Source organism: Panicum virgatum, chromosome 6K (assembly GCF_016808335.1).
Source record: "Panicum virgatum strain AP13 chromosome 6K, P.virgatum_v5, whole genome shotgun sequence".
In the NCBI taxonomy this organism is placed as follows: domain Eukaryota; kingdom Viridiplantae; phylum Streptophyta; class Magnoliopsida; order Poales; family Poaceae; genus Panicum; species Panicum virgatum.
In genome coordinates, this window is record NC_053141.1 from 24,969,367 (window position 1) to 24,977,829 (window position 8,463).

The following is an 8,463-nucleotide window of genomic DNA, read 5'->3' on the forward strand; positions in this document are numbered from 1 at the left end:
CAACACGGGCATATCTTGGCCCTCCATTTCACCAACATCTTGATCAAAGGGTGCATGAAGTCCATAGTGGTGCTCCTGGCCAAAAGATCTCGGTAAGTGCCGTAGATGTGTCCTTTAATCCATATGCTAGGCCTTTCGGTCATATCTTTTGTATTTGCCTATATATCCAGTGCATAGGGGTCCATTGGAGGGTCCCTAGTGGTCTTGTGGCAAGGAATGATGTGCTTGGAAAAGGTGTCGGGCCGGCCGGCCTAGGTGAGGCCGGCCAGCCGCAGCCTCTGCACAATTCGAATCCAAAACTTGTAATTTTCATAACTTTTGCGTCCAAACTCCGAATTGGGTGAACCAAATGTCCAATTCGACCATCTCGACGAGCTCTTCAACGTAGAAATGTCAAATTTGGCATTTCACAATGTTTATAATGGTGTCATCTTATATCCTTGTTTCACCATCTTTGTAGATGCTCCATTTAATGTTGTTTCTCGCATATTCTAAGCATAATCCTACAAAGCATCTCAAACCACCAAAACTTGTGGAATTTGTTAGAGATAAGTAAAATACGTATGGTACATGGTGCAAAGCTCAATTTATTCCTGAGAAGTTGACAGTCAAAATGGGAAATAATGGCCGTCAACACCCCCAAGCTTAAACTTTTGCTCGTCCTCGAGCAAAGCTAAAGCTGAGGCTCAGTGCATCAGGAGTTGCATCAATGCTCATACCTTGCAGAAACCTTATGCACAACATATTACTGTAACCCATATGTACTTTGAATAAGTTGGTTCATACCTTGGTTTCTGGAGACGGGGCTTACACGCATTTCATTCCTCGTCTTGGGCGGTTGAGAGACTGAACAACCTTTACCGGAATATTTCCTACTCCTGTTTAGGTTCCTATCTCGGAGTTTTGCAAGTTTTTTCAAAAGTGGTTTAAGATTCCCCAATGGTATTCTCAAGTCGCTCAAGGTGTATGATCCTCAGCATGGTCGGAAATTTTGACCATCTTCTTCCTACTCTAAGGCTAATATGTGGAGTTTCAGGTAAGAAGAGTGTAGCGTACCTTGGTTACTTGTGTTGCCAAGCCGAAGAGCAGTTCGCAAGAGGTCGGTACTTGATCAAACCCCGATCTTATGGAAGGTTAAATATTCAGGGGAGAGGGAGGAAATGGACTCACATTTAGAAAATTTTTGGTCTTTTTATTTGAGCTCCTTATTTCAACTCTCTTGAGTGGAGGTATGGGTCTTGTCTTTTTTTTTCATTGCTTCTTCTCTAGTTTTTTTTAAAGAAGATAACTCATACTCCATAATGATAGAGTTATTGGAAGGGAGCATTGCTTGGATAGACCTTTTGAGATGGATAGGCTCATTGTGGAGATTTTTGGTTTTGTTGTGAGGGGAATTGCCTGACGAAGGTGGATATCAATACCCGGAGAAGGTAATTGACATGCCAGATATTTTGAGGCTAGCAAAACAATGGGTAGCAAAGGAGAAAGATCGGTAGATGACAAGTACCTTCCTCGAATGGACTCACCATTCGGCAAAGCTCAAAATAACTCAAGATAGCTTATATTGGTTCATATGATAAAACATCATGGCTCTAGGTAGGACATGTAAACCAAAGGGAAAAACTTTACCATGTTTCAATTAAAGAAATTCTGAGAGGTTCCCTACTAGAGCATGCAGTTTTATTCTGGTTCGGGCTATCTCAAATCTCACAACAACTTAGACTTGGAAAGCAAGCTCATGCTCCCACACAACCAGATTTTAGTGATATTTCCATGAGCTAATATTTCAAGTACTAGGAGAGTAAAAAGTTGTATACGAGGTACTTGCAAAGCATGGTCAGAGCAACTATTCATCATCTCCATGATAAGAGCTTGCACGGATTTCCACACATATGTGTTGGGAGTTTTATTCAAAGCATGAAACATGTTTTTTTGTGTTTTATTTATTTATTTTGTTTTTTTATTTTATTTTATTCTTTTTTTGAATGACTCAAACTAACTATTTTTTTCTAGGACACAAGATGAAAGGACAGGTTGGATGACTTACCTGGATACAATGGCACCTCCCCTAAGCTTGAATGAAGCTAAGTAAGTTTGCCATCTTGGCTGATTTTTTTGTATGCAGTGTAAAATGAAAAGAATGCATTTGCGAAAATTTAAACATGGAATGATGTCAAAGGGAAAACTATGCAAGATGATAAACTATCCTATATGCAAATGCAGGAATGGATAACTACCACGTACCTCATGGCAAGGGCTCGAGTTTTTCGTCCTGAGCGAGACTATCCATACCTTGGGTTCGGTCGTTGTCACCTGATGGAGACGTTGGTGATGACGCTTTCTTCTGCCATAGGCAGAGTTACTTTGATCTCTTTCTTCCCAAATTCTAGAAATTTCTTACGTTGGATATTCTGCTTTGTGTTCTGTTGGTTATACACCTTGATCTCCTTCTGAGTTCGAAGATTCTCCACAAATTTGATGAGGCTATAGTTGGATGGGTTATATGGCTTCTCCAGCTCTTTCACGGATTCCTTCATGTTGAAACTTTTGATCTGTGAGCATTGTTTGTCCTTCAGTCTGAAACTGAATCTCTCCTTCTACCCATTGATGTTGAGTTGGATTACTCCAACTCTCGCATCAATGTATGCATTTGTCATACTCAATAATGGCCCTCCCAATATGAGAGGGGTCTTGGTGTCGACTTCCAAGTCGAGAATGACAAAATCAATGGGGATAAAGAAACTCCGTATTTTCACCGGAATATTCTCGGCAATCCCCACAGGATAATGAATCGATTGGTCCTCCAGCTGCAAACATATGGCAGTAGGAGCAAGCGCATGATGGTTAAGTTTATCATAAACTACCTTTGGCATGACACAAAGACCGTGCTTAAATTGTTGAGCTCCGATGGAACATATGATGGTGGGGCATCCTGGTTTCTTCTTCTTCTCCAAGAGAGGGTTGAGTATAGCTGTGCTATGCTCACCCATAAGCTGCACGACCTCGGTGGTTGGCAGGACCCTCTTGTTGCCAAGGATATCCTTGAGATACTTGGCGTATGTGGGAACCTGCATAGTATCAAGAAGTGGTATGTTGCCATAAAGTTTCTTAATTACCTCGACAAACTTGCCGAATTGCTCGTCGGCCACCGGCTTCCTTCTCCGCTCTAGAAAAGGTAAGGCAGTTGTATTGTGACAGTCCCATGAAGTTCTAGGGGGTTCCACGGGGTCTTCCTTGGTAGCAATGGTGTTGGATTCTTTGGCCTCCTCTAGCACCCTGTCTTCAGCATCAGTATTCCTAGCGGTTATGGTCTTCCGCCGTGTTCCTACATCCTGCATAAGAGGTGGTTTCTGTGCGAATTGCCTTGCCCGCACAATTACCGCATTCACACTTTCTTTCAAGTTCACTTCTGATTGCTCGGGTAGCTCCCTTGTGTTATGGTTATGGCAGGATGAGGCCAGCTAAGTTACTTTTGTTTCTATTAATTTATTGAAACTCAACTGATTTTTAATAATAGCGTTAAACCCCTCTAGTTGCATAGCCAAAAACTCAAGAATTTTATCATTAGCAAGAAATTTCTTACTAATGTTGACATTCATTTGTTTTTGGCTGTACATGAAGTGTTTAAGCGAGGGCTGAAAACTGTTATTAAAATTGTTACCTTACTGTTGGCCGAAGGGGAGGTTGGGTTTAGAATTCCAACCTTGCCGAGGACGGCAGTCTGAGTCATTGGGAGTGTTGTTCCCAATGGAGTTCTCGTCCTCTTGAGTGAACGGGCAAGATTTGCTCGAGTGTCCAGTATTGCCGCATTTCTCACATGTCATCCGAGACTCAGTCTAGTTAACCTCCCGGTGTGGAGATTCTAGTTTTTTCATGAGAAGATCCATCTTGGCTACCAGCCTATCGACACTGTCGATTTCATGTATTCCTTTTGCATGGGCCGGCTGCCTATCAGCCTTCCGACCAGCCTTCCAACTCTGGTTGGAAGCAACCTTGTCGATGAGCGCTCTAGCCCCTGCAACATTGAGAGACAAAAATGCTCCTCCCGCTGTTGTGTTAATGTGATCTTGCGATCGCTGGTTCAAGCTATGGAAGAAGTTTTGAATGATAAGCCATTCTTCCATGCTATGCTGTGGGCATGCTGCAATGTATTCCTAAAGGCGTTTCCAGGCTTCTGGGACTGTCTCATGCTGGAGTTGTTCAAAACAAGAAATCTTGTTCCGAAGGGTGTTGGTTTTGCCCACTGTTGACGGTGCTTAAGTGCCATTTTCACCCGTCAACTATACTCAATAATAAAGGAAAACTACATGTCTTACTCACATATTTGTATCACTAACCTCGCTCCACAGTTATTTTTGAGTTTTGTACATTTCAGATGAGCAAGAGCGGAATAAGACGAAAACACGTAGCAGACGCCATACAATTACGCAGAATATCACATCGGGCGTCACCCACTTACAAAGAGGGCCCATCTGGCAGAGCAAACGGGCGCGCCACGCATAATGCATACAAGGAAAGACATCAGGGCCCACATGTCAGCCTGCCAGAGAAGGATAAGGACGAGAGGCGGCCAGGTGGGGCCGCCCGACCCCCTGGGTCGGCCGAACCTGGCCGGCCTCCCGTCCAGGTGCATTTCGAGGAGGAGTTGCCCCCAAGTCTCCTGATCACCTTCCATACGTGCATTTGGTGGGAACCGACCTCCACTAGTATAAATAGGGCCCCCTCTCAACACACACACACACACACACACACTTCATTCCATTCTCTCCAAGAAGGCTCTCCCCTCTCTTGCTCCCTTAGCTAGGTAGTGGAGCTAGGCTAGTTCTCTTTAGCGAGCAAGTCGTCCTCGGAGTCGTTGAGCAATCCTCGGCTCCTGGTATGGCTTTGTATCTGACTTGTCAGACTTCTATTCATAATATAGAGTTTTGCCATGGTTGCTTTGCTATCTTGATAGTTTATCAATCCATGCTTAGTTCATTCATAAGTTATGCTATGGTCTTGGTTAGGCCAGATGATCCGGGTACAGATAGAGGTTCGTTGTGCTTTCGGGCTTGTTCTAGTGTTTTACTCGTCCATCCGAAGGGTGGGAGATCTGGGGGCACTAGAGTAGTGACTTCATACATGAGCGTGGTGCTCAGGTATGCGGGATCCTTCGGATATGACCGTGCTCCACGGTGTGACTGGGGTAGACGGCAGGTGGTGACAGCCCTGTCCGTCCGGCGTAACAGCTGTGTTGCGTTTAGTGTACTCCCCGACATTCAGGTTCGGTGTAGGAGTTCATGCAAAGATATAACAGAACTGGACGTTATCCAGTGCGGGACCTTCTCCCCGCTATACCATTTTCCTGGCACCTGCAGTCCTAACCATGATCTAACGTCCCAGCTTTGGATAGAAGCACTAGGACACCTAACCTAGCCTAAGCTCCAGCTGACTTGACGTAGGATAGAATAGTCCTTTGTTTTATAGTTTCTCTCCTTTATTCCTTCCTCTTGGAGTGTGGATGTGTGCTGTGTCACATTACCCTTGCTTATTCTTTATCTGTACTTACTCCTGTAAGAGTACTGCCTATTGCTTGAGGCACAATGTCCTGGTTAATGTTGAGTACAATACCTTTGCCACTGCCGTCCTTTGGGACACAAATAAATGACGATACCCTTACTCTCCGGGTGAAATGCTACAACGGTATATCCATGCGCTTGCAGATCCATCTGTAATCGTATTGATTATACCACGAGAGTGGCACCCCTTGGGTGCAGTTGCTAGGATGGGTCCGGCGCCCTCATTTCTAGTGATTGCACTAAGGACTGCCAATAGGCATTTATGGCGCTGTCGCTAAGGATTAACCATTCCTAGTGATTGCGCTAAGAAACGCCAACACCCACAGGAAAGTAAATGACCAGAAAAGCATTGGAGCACATATCCCAAGTGTCAAATCCTTCCTTGTAGGTGTAGAACTACATCTTTGCTTTCCCAAGCAAAGAGAACGGGAACAGTCGAAGATGAGTATTATTCATCATAGTGCCTTTTTGGTTGATTATGCTGCTCACTTCCAGAAAATTCTAAAGATGAGCGTTGGCATCCTCTGATGCCTTCCGCAGAAGGGACTTGCTTGGATCAGTGCCTTGGTCATTGGTCAGTCCAGTAGGGATATGGCTATTGGACGGGGCTAAGAATTGATGGAGTGTCTTCTGAGCCATGGGTATTGAAGCTGGTGTTGTCAAAACTTGATCCTAAGAAAATTTCTTCTAGTGGGATGACTATGCGTCAAAAAAATCACGCAATTCTTCTGGATCTGGGTTGAAGTGATATGGTAGATCGAAACTGGTCCTGCACTGCTCTGCAGAAATCACAAAGACACCGAGAGCAATGGTAATCCAGCTAAAATTAGTGGTGATAAATCAGTAAATTTTATCAGACTATTCGACGATATCTTTAGCCAATTGCTTCCCCGGAAATGGTGCCAGAAATGCTTGTTGGTGTTTCTTATGCCCAATAGAATATAGATTTCGCAACCGCACAGAATCACCACTGTATCACTTCACCTCGGAGTATTCCAGGGTATCGTAATTTTTCTCAGGGAAGCACTATGGATAAAGAGTATCGAAGAATCGAATGACAAACTTTACTAGAGATATCAACCGACTAACTTAGTGGGGGTAAGCCTGATATGATAGATAAGATAATGTCCAACGATGACCATCTGACACAGGAGACTCTAATCCTTAGAGAGGTAAGCAGCTGGGAGGTCAACGAGCGAGAAAGACTCCTAAAACACTTCTAAACTCTCGAGCTAGCCTCTCTAGACGAAACCTTGTTTCTAACTAGTTATCAGGAACGTAGAGCCTACTTCGGCAGCGTTAGGGAAGGACTCAGACTGGGGTGAGAAGTGAGTCCAACGGCAGTCGGCACTACTGCTATGAAAGCACCCAAACATGGTGGAATGCAAGGGACGGACAGGGATGTCACCACCTACCGCCTACCACAACTATTATGTGGGGTGGAACACACTTTCTAGCTAACACTACTCGGTGTTAGGATTTCTCTTGTCGCGACAAGAGAAATCCCCCTCAACCTAGGGACCTAACTTGAGTTCCCTAGTCCGGGCGAGAAAACCCGTTAGGTAAGATCCTGATAAACAAGAAACATACAAAGCCTAAGCTAGAGGAATTACTTCCGCACTCAAGCAAGATAACTTGAGAAGATAAATAAATGCGGAAAGTAAAGCTGACTCGAAAAGATAGAGAAGATAACTATATTGATAAATATCAAAGGAAAAGATACAAGAGCTATACCCGACTTCCGATGACGACTCCGAAATCCCGAGACAAGCTCAACTCGACTCTAACTCCCAACTACCTAACCTACTCTAGAAAGTAAAAGAGAGAAGAGAGAACTCCTTGGTGTGTGTTGGATTGGAGGTGTGGGTGTCCTTTTATAGCTCTTCCAAGGCGGTGCTGAAGCTAGCTCATGCACTTTACGCAAGTAGGTCGGCCACTTAGCTTCCATGCAAAAGATGGGCACATGGCGTAACAAAGTGAGGCCGGCCGGCCTCCCCTAGGCTGGCCGGCCGGCCTCCCCTAGGCTGGCCGGCCTGGGATCTCCGCCAAATCTGGACGCTCCTGATCACACCTGGAGGTCGGTGTGGGTTGCTTGGCTTCAACGCTGAAATTTGTAGGCCGGACGGCCTCCCCTAGGCCGGCCAGCCTGGAGTTGGCACATCTCGGACCTCAGTTTAAACGACATCTTAATCAAAGGGTGCATGAAGTCTATAGTGGTGCTACGGGCCAAAAGATCTCGGTAAGTGCTACAGATGGGTCCTTTAATCCATGTACTAGGCCTTTCGGTCATATCTTTTGTATTTGCTTGTATATCCAGTGCATGGGGGTCCATTAGAGGGTCCCTAGTGGTCTTTTGGCAAGGAATGATGTGCTTGGCAAAGGTGTCGGGCCGGCCGGCCTGCAGCCTCTACACAACGCGAGTCCGAAAGTTGTAATTTGCATAACTTTTGCGTCCGTACTCCGAATTGGGTGAACCAAATATCCAATTCGTTCATCTTGACGAGCTCTTCAACATGGCAATGTCAAATTTGGCATTTGACAATGTTTATAATGGTGTCATCTTATATCCATGTTTCACCATCTTTGTAGGTGTTCCATGTAATGTTGTTTCTTGCATATTCTGAGCATAATCCAGCAAAGCTTCTCAAACCACCAAAACTTGTGGAATTTGTTAGAGATAAGTAAAATATGTATGGTACATGGTGCAAAGCTCAATTTATTCCAGAGAAGTTGACGGTCAAAATAGAAAATAATGGTCGTCAACACAAGGTCCCCGGTGCCACATGCCATGCTTGCTGCCTTGGTGCCGTCCGTATGTTGCACCTCAGCGTCTCCTTTGCGCTGCTGTTCGGTCACCATAAATTTTGCCTGCTTCTCTTTTATTTTTCCCATCGCTTTTGTCATC

The 8,463-nt window shown here is 44.7% G+C and overlaps 1 non-coding gene across 1 annotated transcript; it reads left to right on the top strand.

Annotated features, from left to right (window-relative positions):
• The first annotated feature begins 4,122 nt into the window (after positions 1-4,122).
• Positions 4,123-4,229, top strand: LOC120639399. Its single transcript, XR_005661402.1, has one exon. It is a non-coding gene; the product is annotated as a small nucleolar RNA R71 (small nucleolar RNA).
• The last annotated feature ends 4,234 nt before the right edge of the window (positions 4,230-8,463 follow it).